Genomic DNA, 12,180 nt, shown 5'->3' on the forward strand with positions numbered 1-12,180 from the left:
TCAGCCCACCCTTTTCTTCTTCCCCTCCAGGGAATTCTGTGTATTCTGGTTTGCTTATCCAAAAGGTCTTATATCTCACTGGGCACATGAGATATATGTGCATTAGCCTATTTTAATGCGCATTAAAGCATCACTAAAAATGTGCTTTTTAGTTCAGGTGTATGAAAATAGGCTAATGCGCATCAAAGTGTTACTAAAAACCGTCCTTTTTAGTTAATACACATTTTCTTAATACCTCATAATGGAGGTACTAGATTTAATATGCATTTAATGCACATTAACTAAAGTGCATTAATGCACATGTAATATGAACCATCACTGTTATAATTATGGTCTCGCTCAGGATCAGTCGTGTTGTCCTGGGTGTTGTATCAGCACAGCTGAAGAGACCATCTCTCCTGGAATTGATTTTGCTAGCTTTAATCTTGACTGTTTCATCTGATATCCCACACCAGTGTGTTGGCCTAATTCCTCCCATTTTTCCAAGGGGACAAGCAATGGTTGTGCGGTGTTGCTAACCCGCCATTGTATTACCACCCAGAGGTGACTCTGTTTCCTAGGTGTGTAAACTAATTCCCAGATGCTCTGCTTTTAAAGCAATTTGGGATCCTCTTATATAGGAGGTGGCACACATAAGATCATCATCAGTGCACAGACGATAGGACCCACATTTTTCAGTACCTGTTTATAAGGAGGCTTATAGAAGTTCATGGAGAAACCATCTCTATGGTGTGTTTCTAAGTCATCTCTGTTTCATTTCAGTATTAGTTGGCAAGACGATTGTTTTAGGGTCACATTATTTCTAACCTGTCTGGAGATGGTGCTGTGTGTATGGGAGGGGTGTGTGCATACACATGTATTTATATAGGTGTACGCCTAGGGACAGCCAAGGTGTCTGAGCATGCGCTAGTGTGTGGATGTATTTCGTTATGTACAGGCTGACACTGCATTTTGGAGTAGGTGTAAATTGATGCTGAATGGCTGCTTGTGAGTGCATAGCAATGACTCTGGGGATCTGTGGAAGAGGAAGGAAAGCATGGATTGGAGCAGAGACCGCTCTGGTCACTTTTGTCACCAGTATCATGACATTTATCATTTTTCTTGATGCTACAGCCCCTGCAATCATGTACATGCTTTCACAGCACTCTCCGCTTTCAGATTTTTTTTTCTTTAGAAAGGGACGGTTTTAGCTATCCTGGTGAAGCAGAACCCCCATCAGCTCCAAAGCCGAGAGGCAAATGAATGCAACCTGCCATTTATTTGTTAAAATCCCAGGATTTAACAAACCTGACCCATCGTGGTTAAATGCTTGTGCTTGGCAGTCCCAGTCTTGGGTATGTTTGCAAAGATGGGACGGTGGAGCTTGGGATTAACAGAGGGGTGCAATGTGCAAGTGTGCAAGGGTGCTTGCTGGAGAGCCGGAGTGAATGCACTGATGCGTTTCGGATACATTAAGACTTAACATTTAGGTGGCACGATGCAGCTTCAGAGAAACGTGCCAAATTAAACCCTAACCTTGGGAGAAACTGAGCTGGGTCCGTGCCAGTTCTCTGATTCCCGCAGTGATTTGGGAATTGCTCCGCTCTCACTTTTGAACCTGCCCCACTCTTTTCCCAATCAGTTAAGAATCTTTTTTTGTCCCTGAGATTTATTCTAGAGAAGGGTGCTCTCCATATGGCCCAAATGGATGCCCTGGCTGCCCAGCCGGGGGAGATGGATTTGCCATTGTGTCATAGCACTGAGACTGAGCCAGGTTACTGGAACCAGCACCTGCTCCATTTGCCTTGCTGCGGTATCGGTGCTTCACCTGCCTCTGGCACTGCCTTTTCCCTGAGCGGCCCAGAACATGTCAAGACCAGTCCTCACGACCCTCTGGGGATGTGCTTTGGTATCTGATCTGCACTGTACGCTGAGCGTAAGAGACTTGCCCAGTGGATCAGTGGCAACCTCAGGCTTGGCACGTAAGTCATCCAGAGTCCCAGCCCTCCACTTCCCTCACCACCTCGCCTGAGACACCCACACTCCTTTCTCCTGATGACAAGCTGACCATACCTTGGGAGAGAGGTGTTCAAACTTAATCAGCAGTATGAGGGCTCTAGCATGAAAGTGGTGATTTCTAGCATCGGCAGCTCTAGATTGCCATAAAACCCCTGTGTCCCGTGGCTGAAGTGACAGCAAAAGCCTCTTTGAAGCACTCGGTTGCTGTTCTGAAGAGGATTTGGCAAACCCCCTCCGCAGCACGGGCTTCAGCCAGCCGTTTGCAGTAGATGAAGTACAAACTTGCCCTTATTCCAGGTGCCTGGTCCACAAACAGCCAACAGGCCTGTGCGACCTTCCTGGGCACATCAGACAATCAGGAAAGCGAGAGTAGCAGGGACCTCACAAGGTCACTTCCAGTCTGCACCCCTGCTCAAGGCAAGATTGTCCTGGTCTAAACCAGGCTCAAGGCAAGATTGTCCTGGTCTAAACCATCCTAAGCAAGGGTTTGTCTCATCTAGTCTTAAAAGCTCTGGGAACTATCAACCATGGCTGAGCTTAACACCTGGTGACCTCTCCCGGTTCCCCATCACGTGCTCCTGCGGAGGGGAGCTACCGAACACGTGCACAGGGAAGAGATGCCTCTATCTGGTTCCTTGCTTGCTTGCTTCCCTGTGGGCACTTTGTAGAGGGGTGAGAGCAAAGGACAGCCCCTGGGGGCCTGGGTTTTGTGCCCAGCTCTGTCACCGACTCAGGGGTGAACAGTGGGTAGGTGATTTATTCTCTCTCTGCCTCGGTTTTCTTGTTCTGGGAGGGGAAATGCCTGCTTCTCTGGAGGCACAATCATTAATGCACTTTAAGTAATGCACATTAAATCTAGTACCTCCATTGTGAGGTACCTCCAAATGCGCATTAGCCTATTTTAATGTGCATTAGCTAAAACGCATGTTTTTGTGGTGCTTTAACGTGCATTAAAATATAGGCTAATGCGCATTAAAGCGCACGTGTAGACACACCCAGTCTGAGTTGGTATCATCGGCAGGTTGAATGCTTGAAACAGATTCCTCTGGCATAATGACTTTTTCTCGGCCCTGAAATCATTTCTGTGGCATGTGGACATCCAAGTAGATTACCCCCAAAGGAAAGGGAAGATTTCACCTATGATTAGAAGTCTGGTTTAGAAGGAAAAGCTGGAAGAAATTGGATCGCGTAGTCTGGAGAAGAGGAGACTCGAGGGCGGATTTGATAATACGAGTGTAAATACCACAAGAGTGGTTAAGCACCAGATGGAGGTAGACTAGTTTCTTGTGGCCACAGGGGACAGGGTAAAGAGCAACGGTCTCAAATTGCAGCAAGGGAAATTTAAGTTGGAGATTAGGAAGAACGTCAGATTGGAAATTAGGATCAACTTTCTCACTGCGAGGCTGGTTCAAGCACTAGAAGAGAGTCCCTAGACAGGACGTGGAATCTCCATCTTGGATGTTTTTTAAGAGCAGGTTAGACAAACATGTGTCTGGGATGGTTCAGACCAGGCCGATCCTGCCTGGAGCAAGGGGCTGGACTAGATGAAACCTTCAGAGAGCTACTTTTCTATGCTCCTATGATTCTCTTGAGAGAGATGGCGATCCCAAGGGAGTTATTTGACTTAATGAATGCTTGTGAAGTAGATGAAAGGAGTCAGGTGTTATTACCTGCGTGTGCAAATGCTGACTGCCCTGAGTGTGTCGGGGGCTTGTAGATCTGTCTCAGCTCCCACTTGGCAGGAGCCGTGGGCATCAGTGCCCTTCCCGGTTTGGTACAGCTTCCTTCTGTCACCACCAAAAAGGGTGAAAAAAGGTCCCAAACTGCTGTCGTAGAGCATAGGGAATATCAGCTGTGAAGAGCGCTGCCATAAGGGAGTCGCAGCCGAGAGTCTCAGCAGAGCGGCTCAGGGTCGTGGCACGAGCTATCCGTCTAACCATGACCTTTGGGTCCACTTCTCCACCTCCCACTTCTCCTCGGCTGAAGCCAAGTGACTCGGTATAACCAGGACCCCTTCAAATAATTATCGAAAGTGAACAGAGCCGCACAGGTCCAGGCCTTGTTGACCACCCGTTGCATTGAGCCCTACTCCATGCCTTTGAGGCCAAGCATGCAGCTGAAAACAAAGCAGGGCTGTTCTCCGGCCGCTGCTATACAGAAAGGGATTAGGGTTCAAAATCTCCCTATCGTGCCTGTTTCGCTGGTCCCCCTGGCTCGCTGTTGTGTGCAGCTTACATTTAAGCTTCGGAAAGTTCAATTCACCAGTTGTCAAGCTGATCCGGCTTCCTGCTTCAACAGCCAGGGCTATTTCAATGCTGTTTGCTTTGTTGCGGATGCTGTCAAGACCTCCTTCCCCCACGCAGCCTCACTGCCCTAGCCATTTTAAATCCACCATCAATAAAGTTATCAACTTGAAAAGGAATTAATGATGCATCTTGTAAAGCCACCATGATGAAACTATTAACTGGATAAGCAGGCAAAGAAGTGCTGTGTATGGATACACGAGGCGCTTCTTAAAGGGAAGCCCCGGTGCTCTTGGAGACTAATTACATGGTTTGTTAACCAACACTGAACTCATGCTGCTGCTTGTAATATAAATGCATCTTATGTCCGCATGTAGGGCGGCTTCAAACTTCAGCCATTAGTCAGGAGGCAATGTAGATGGCAAGTAGTGCAGAATATTATGACTTTTGCCATCTCCTATGGGGTTCACAAGCTAAGCAGGATCAGGCCTGCTGGGAGCTTGGAAGGGAGATATCCCCATTAACTCCAGCCTGGTGAAGGGGTTGGTAACTGGTTCTGCTTTGACCCATACATGCTTTGCTGCAAAAGGTAGGGCTCGTGCATTTAGCATGGGCAGGAGGTCAGTCACGCTATTAATCATAGAGGTACCTTTTGGCTTTATAAGCGGATATGCCACGATTAAAGACGAGCCTAATCTCTTTGCAAATAGAAATGGAAATAGTCGCAGTGGGGAACGTGGCTGAACAAAGAGCCAGACCCAGGCAGGGTTTCTTGCAGGGTTACATTTGCCATCCATCTGAGAAATGTTGCCCTTTCTACTCTTGCAATTAATCCCTTTGTGCACCTGACCACACTGCGCCAATGCTCTGAGCAGGCCGTAGGATCTTCCCTGGCTCTCCAAGGAGGTGCCTGCTGCAGCCACAGGAAACCTGCACGTGGAAATACAATACTAATAAAAAGGGAACAGAACCACACAGGTACAGACCTGTGAGTGCGTCTACATGTTCATTAAAGCACCATAGTTACTGCACATTAAATTTAGTACTTGGATAACCCAGTACTAAATCAATGCACAGCAATTCGTGCTACTGTGTAGTTGCACCGGCGCACAGGTTTTTAGTGATATGCAGTAGCCTGATACTATTGTGCAGTAACATAGTAACGCAGTTTTTGCCCAGCGCGCTACTGCACAGTGTAATTAGGCTACTGTACAGTTAGTGTCTCACGTAGACATGCCCTGTATGGAGGAAGGCAACACTGCACATAGAAATGAACGGGGGTCCTGTCTCAGCCCACCCTAGAAAGGAACTGGCATGGAGAAAAAAAATCCCTTCCTGTGCTATATTTTTAACTTTCAGGTCTACTTTTTAAAGCAAGCCTATTTTTAAGCTAGCCCATTAAAAAAAGGTCCAGTTTGAGGGTATGCCTTTAAACAGAGTAAACGGAATAAATAGTCAAGAGGCACCATAAACTCTCTCCCATGCAGCAGCTGTTGATGTGAGGGAGCTAAACCAACAAGGAAATTAGCTGTTAGGCCGTTCCCTCTGTATCAACCTTTTGCTATCATCTTGGAGGGTTTTCCAGCATGCTTCTGTGGTGTACAAGCACTCCACCTCAGCCAGGAACCATGGGATAAGCTCTGAGACCAGAGTCCGTATTTTTCGACCCATGTTCTGGCTTTGGTACATACAAGGGATGCAAGCTGCTTGCTGCACAAATTTATGGGCCAGATACTTAGTCACAGGACTGATCCCAAATGGGCTGGATACGAGAGGCCCCCATGCCTGCTCCAGGACCCTGCTGGCCTTCTCCGCTGCCCTCAGTAGTGCTTTGACACACAGTCAGGGGGCTCATCAGCCTTCTCTCCTCAGTCACTGGTGTGCTTGCCCCCCGCCTCCCAATGGCCCCATACAAGGGAGCCCCATCCTGTCCCATGCTTGCCCCCCGCCTCCCAGTGGCCCCATACAAGGGAGCCTCCACCCCGTCCCATGCGGAGGAGCAGCCAGCCCCTCTGTCCTTCTCTTTTCTCTGCTTGCTAGTTTGTTGGGCTCCCAGTCCCCTTCTCCATCCCTGTCCCAGCTAGGGTGACTACCTTTCCAAAATGGAAAGGCAGGACACATGCACACCTTTCCTTCCCACCCCCTCACAAATCTGGGGGGGGCACATGCCCCCTCATACCCCCCAGGAGTGCAAACAGATGGGGGAAGCTGCCCCCACTACCCCCCTCCACCCCTTAGACGAGCCGCCCGTGGCTCCATCCTGCCCCAGGCCAAGCTCCATGCACCCCCTGGCTGAGTGGCACCCCCCAGCCCCTGCCCCTGCCACACTCCCTCCCTCACCATGGGAGCCTCAGTCTTCCCCATCCCCTCCTATACCCCCTCCCTCCCCATAAACTTACCTGCAGGGAGCTGCTCTCCACACTACCTGGCTGTATTCCCGGCCATATGCATGTATGCAGGCATGCACATGCATGCAGCACCCCCTGCATCCCACTCCTAGCAGCTGTAAGCAGCGTGCGAAGGGAAACCTGCCATTTCCCAAACCTAGATCCCTGCCCAATGCTGCGAATACAGCACAAATGCTGTCCTGGGGCCATGCGGCCTGGGACCGGGACTTGCTGTTCTCATTCCAGTACCATCCTGCCCAGTTAGGGACTGGTGGTCACCCTAGTCCCCAATGAGCTCTACCCAGGCAACTCCCAGCTTCTTCCTACCTCAGCCTCCCACTGCTCTAGTCCATCGTAGGCTCCCGCCCCAACACCACCTACACAGGGACTACTGCTGCTTCCATCCCAGTACTCAGCCATCACTAATCCCCTCCTGTCAGTGAAGAGGGCCTTGATTTTTCCCAGCCCTGGGGACAAGAAGGATGGGAGCTCCCCTTTTATAAGGACAAAGGCAGAACTAGATCTCAACTCCTGTGCAGTCCCAACCCACCTAGAGGCACTGGGGTTTGGAAAAATCCAAGGGAATTCCCTGAGGCAGCAAAAAATAATCCTCCTATCATTAAAAAAGAGATCAAGACAGGCAGGGAATAACACATCAGTGAGAGAGCATCAGCCAGGGGTAGATCCCACCACACGAAGGCTTGGAGCAGGGACTTTTGGAGTGGGGGTAAAATGAAACGCATTGGAGCAGGGGATTTTTTTTTTCTGAGCTGAACAGAGGGGAAAATAGTAAAATCTTGTCTAAAAATAGGGCTGTGGAGAATCTCTGCTTAGAAACTATCTTGTGAGATGTGGGAGAGAACATCTCGAAAAAGCTGGTTTGGATGACACAACACAGCGAGGATGAAAATCCTCCATTTGAACTAATTTCCCCCCCGCCTTATAATATTTTTAGAGCCATCGTTCGCCGGCCGTGCTCTGCGGAGCCCGCACGGGAGGTCCTGAGGGTGAACCAAGCCCTGGAAAATGGGGGTGTGGGGAAGGAAGTGGGCGCTGCAAGAGGATCTCTCCTTACACAATTGACCTAGGGAATGAAAAAACCTGCAGAGCCGGTGGGTTAGAGTATTAAGGCGTCTACATTGGTTTTTTTTCTTTCTTTAACTATTGCTGCTGTTTATTGGCATAAACATAAACGGGGCTGTTTCCCTTTTGTTTCTGGCCAGTTTTATTTTCAGGTTGCATTGATGCTCCAGGGAAGAGTTTAAATCCTTAAAAATATCCTGCCTTTTACTGAACACATTTAGCAGTGCCGCGTCGAGGCTTCAGAGCCGGCCCGGAGACCGGAAGCCACACAGCCATTCCCGTGACTCTCCTGGGGCTAATTAGCCCTTCTTAAGGGCAGGATATATTAGCTTGGGTATGAACATGACCATACTGCCTTGAACCAGGTGGTTGGGAGCCAGCCCCATGATGTGCGGGAGGGTGCTTTGTGCCTGCCTTTCAGCCCTTTTATTCCAACCTGGTCAAATGGTTTTGTGAGCCAGAATTATTATTATTTTTTTAAACATGAAACCACAACGTTGGGCCTACGCTTGCTAAGATTTTCTTGAAGAAGAGCCAGCGGGAATGCAGTCGGAGAAGGTAACGTTCAATGGGCCTGCTGGGGTTGGTTCAGCACACGACTGCTAGGAGAGAAAAGGAGAAGTCGGTGGGTTTCGTGGGCTCGCGTTTTCAGAAAGCATTTAATAAGTGTTCTTCTTGTTAGCTGCTAGGGTTGCTAATTATTACTGGCACTTGCATGCCTGCTAGCTTTTGAGAGCTATAAATAGGGGCATTTGGAGAAATAAAGCTAGCGATGTGTTTTAATTCCACTGCACCAGGAGGAAATTTGGGGGCGGGGGGATTTTTAATTTTTTTTATTTTTAAGGATACCCTCGCCCAGGCGCTGAGGGGATGTGCGGCATGTGCCTCGCATGCCTCCCACCCCAAAGTGAGGTCTCAGCTGTTTCCTTGCTGGCTTCTCCGTTTTCACTCAGTGGGAGGGGGGCCGTGGCCGTGAATCTCTTCGTATCGCCCCCAGAGATGCACGGCCGTGCCCGGGGGCAAAAGTCTTCCAGGCAGAGCAATTACCACTGACTGCTTTGCACTGAGGTTTTCTCCTAATGGATCAAGGGAACTTCTGGGTTCTTTTAATGTAGATAAAAGCAGCAGGCCAGGCCCTTTACCAGGGCTGGTCCCACAGCGCATGCATCCATGTAAGCCATGCCGCATATATATTTAAAGCGCTCTTTGTAATGTCCTGCACGATCGTTTCCCATTAGCAGAGAAAAGGGATGTTTACAGCTGGAATTGGATGCCTGAATGTTTTAATAGCTGGGGCCCTCGGGACAATGCAGTGGGGGGGTTGGAGACATCGTTCTGACATGACCGCCCCAAATCCAATACAGATGTTGGTTTGCAGGAAACTGCGAACGGCGTTGTGCTGTGCACGGACACCGCTCGGAGTCCAGAAAGGAGACACAGCTCCGGCTTTCCCTTCAGCCACGGGTTGCCTCCTTATGTGTTGTCATTATTTTTATTACAGCAGCCCCTCAAGACCCTCTCTTCACCTGGATCCTGACTGTGCCCAACATTTAATCAGAAACTTTGCATCCATGACTCTGTCCTTCAGCTTCCCCGTGCTCCCTTCCCCAAACTTGCCCCTCTCCCCTACACAGGGGGAGGGCTGGGGTTGCAACAGGTGGTGGGTGGTGTGTGCTACTCTGCAATTTGGGAATTCGTGCCCGTGTTTGTGTACTTTTAGGTGGCTTGACTTTCTATTTCCGTGCCTTGGTGGTTTCGTGTTGGCAGGTTGTGTGTACACTGGCTTCGTCAGCAGGGCGGTGCATGGTGCACAAGTTCGATTCGAGTTCATTCCCCTTGCCCTTAGCGGGATGGCTCCCTACGGTCTGGTCCCAAGACTTTGTCCTGGGTGAAAAGATGCAGGTGATGGTGCTTCCTTGGAGAGACCGTTTCACAGCCAAGCGTGTCTTGCATTGGAGAGAGATGAGCTGTTTTCAAAATTAAAAAGTCAGGACTTTTTAAATATAATTTTTCTTATCCCTGGGTCCAAGCCTTTCAGGGGCACATGGTTCACAGTTTTTCACAGGGGCACATGGTTCACATGGTTATTTTTCTATACAAGCACAAGGGAGGGCAGATGCTCCCATTTTTAAAAGGGCAAAGTTGGGATGCTCACATAAATGCACGTCTGCAGGAGCCGGGGCTGTAAAGGCAACACTAAATATTGTGAGAGTCATGATCATATTGTGAGTTGTCAGTGATGCAAACAGCCTGCCGCCGTCGGTCTGCGTTTCCCTTCCTTGAGTCCATCTTATTCCTCCCAGTTAGCTCCATATGATTATAATCAGTACTTCCCCTCCTTCCTGAGTGCTCACAGGCTGTTATTATCTTCCCTTTGTTGCTTTTATTTGGTCTTTATAATCATTTTTTTCTGAACCAGTGCATTAGACACAAACTACATGGGTTAAGGCTGTAGCCTTGGGCAAGCTGCTGGCCCCTCGGGATGATACTCTATTGCCATGACCCTATTTCCATTTGGTCATCAAAGTGACCATTAGGTCCAATGGGCTAGATCAGGGATTAGGGCTTAATATGTATTAAAGGTTGTCAAGAGCTCAGATGCTGCAGCCAAGGGGCCATATAAATATCTAAAATCAATAAGACAATGATAGCTGTTAAGTTTTTTTTAATTGTAATTCCCCGAGATCCTGATATCCCTGGGATCACGAAATCCAGCAAACATAAGAACAGAAGAGTCTTTCTGTCTCTCCATTTGCTCCCCAGCACTCATGAGAAGAGCAACGGCAGTCCATTTCCCTTTCGGACCGAGGTCTGGTAATAAGATCCACGCGGACATCAGGGTCCTCTCATGTGGATCTGAAGGCACCGTCGCGTTCCTGGGTCTAAAGCATTCATGAACCAGGCGCCGTCTTGGTCATCACATTTCTTGCTTCCCGAGCCAACGCAAGGTCTGCTCCAGCCTGAGCTCCCAAACCCACTTCTCTCAATAGGACCTGTCGCGGTCTCCCCTCCTCCATAGCCCAGGCGCAGGGGGATGCATGTCGTGCACTGAGCAGGAGCTCAAAGCTGATGAATTTGGGATTCCCGGTGAGGAATGCTTAGGGCAAAGCCACAAGCCAGCCCTGCATTCACTGATTTGTAATACAAAAATACTGAAATAATTGTGCGATTCACACTCACGCCATTTTGCACGGTTTATTCTAAATGAGGCCTTGTACAGCGTTGTCAGAGACCTTTGGAGATTCTCTTGCAGGAAAAACTACTTGTTTCAATCGACAGTCTTCCTTGAATATAGCTTGCAGCCCCAGAGCTGATGGGGGCATTCATTAGGCTGTGTCTCTCCCCGCCTCCTACTCTGTGGGCACATCTACACGTGCACAGTTGCTGTGCAGTAACTTAGGTTAGAAAAGTACTGTGCAGCATGGACACATGTCTACACATGCACGCCTGTACTGTGCAGTAACTTATGGCAACTTTTGTCAACTTGGGTCTAAATTTGCTACCTGCATGATGCAGGTAGCAAATTTATGCCTGAATAGTTACTGTGCTGTAAGGCATGTGTAGACACCTTACTGCGCAGTAGCCCTCTGTGTAACCCAGCTTTAGTCCCAAGTCAGCCCACACAGAGCGTTACTGCACTGTAATGCAGCTTTTTGGTGCTTGTATTTTCTGCTAATGGCTAACTCAGACCTAGGAGACCTGAGTTCTGCTCCTGGCTCTGCCATAAGCTAACCGGGTGGCTTGGCAAGTGACTTTGCCTCCCTGTGCCTCAGTTTCCTCACCTGTAGAATGGGGATAATATTACCAAGCTCCTCTGGAGAGCGCTGTGTGATTTACCAGGGAAAAGCACTGCAAGAGCTAGGTGTGACTGTGACATTGTCACTATTTCAACGTGCTATAGTATTTACCCACCTCTTCAGGCTCATTAGTATCACATACACGGCTCAGCATCTTCCTAGTCATTCTTGCTCTGATACAGTTGATGTTTTATCTCTTCATTTTCTGTGATTTAAAAATGTCTCACTGACGATTTCTCCCCGGGGAGTAGGTTCCAGGTTTTGTTTAAGGAACAGGCAGACCACAATTGCAGTAGCCGATGCAGAACGAGCAGGGCCAATAACAGGAAATTAGGAGTCCAGGTTTTAGATAGTCAATCTGCTGATTCTTGCTGGAAAAGAAGAAGCCTGGTGCTGTTTTAGACTCCCTTTTCTGGCTGTCACTCTAATCACGAGGAAAAGGATAGTGCTTGATGGGGATTTGGGAGCTTTCCTCCATGCTTTGGGGCAGAGGAGGTCCCTGTGATGCTGATCTTGTTGCAAGGGGATCAGATACCACAGTGACAGGCACGGTATGAGAACATCCTTGTAGACAAATCATGCAGAATGCAGTTAACCTTTTTAGTAGTGTTGAGGTGATGTAGCCCCAATTTAAGTTTTGGGGTGTTATGCTCATACATCTCACAGAGCACT

At 48.8% G+C, this 12,180-nt stretch overlaps 1 protein-coding gene across 2 annotated transcripts in view; it reads left to right on the plus strand.

The window, feature by feature from the left end:
* Positions 1 to 12,180, plus strand: part of LOC102368895 (1-phosphatidylinositol 4,5-bisphosphate phosphodiesterase gamma-1-like) — a 57,215-nt gene that overhangs the window by 4,539 nt on the left and 40,496 nt on the right. The window contains exon 1 of one of the 2 annotated variants that reach the window (XM_025212739.1): positions 8,172 to 8,269. The exons of the other annotated variant lie outside the window; for it this stretch is intronic. The gene's annotated coding sequence lies outside the window, so the exon portion shown is untranslated. Of the gene's footprint in view, positions 1 to 8,171; positions 8,270 to 12,180 lie in introns of those variants that run through there. 2 annotated transcript variants of the gene reach the window in all.

This window comes from Alligator sinensis, unplaced genomic scaffold, assembly GCF_000455745.1.
Source record: "Alligator sinensis unplaced genomic scaffold, ASM45574v1 scaffold1054_1, whole genome shotgun sequence".
Classification (NCBI taxonomy): domain Eukaryota; kingdom Metazoa; phylum Chordata; order Crocodylia; family Alligatoridae; genus Alligator; species Alligator sinensis.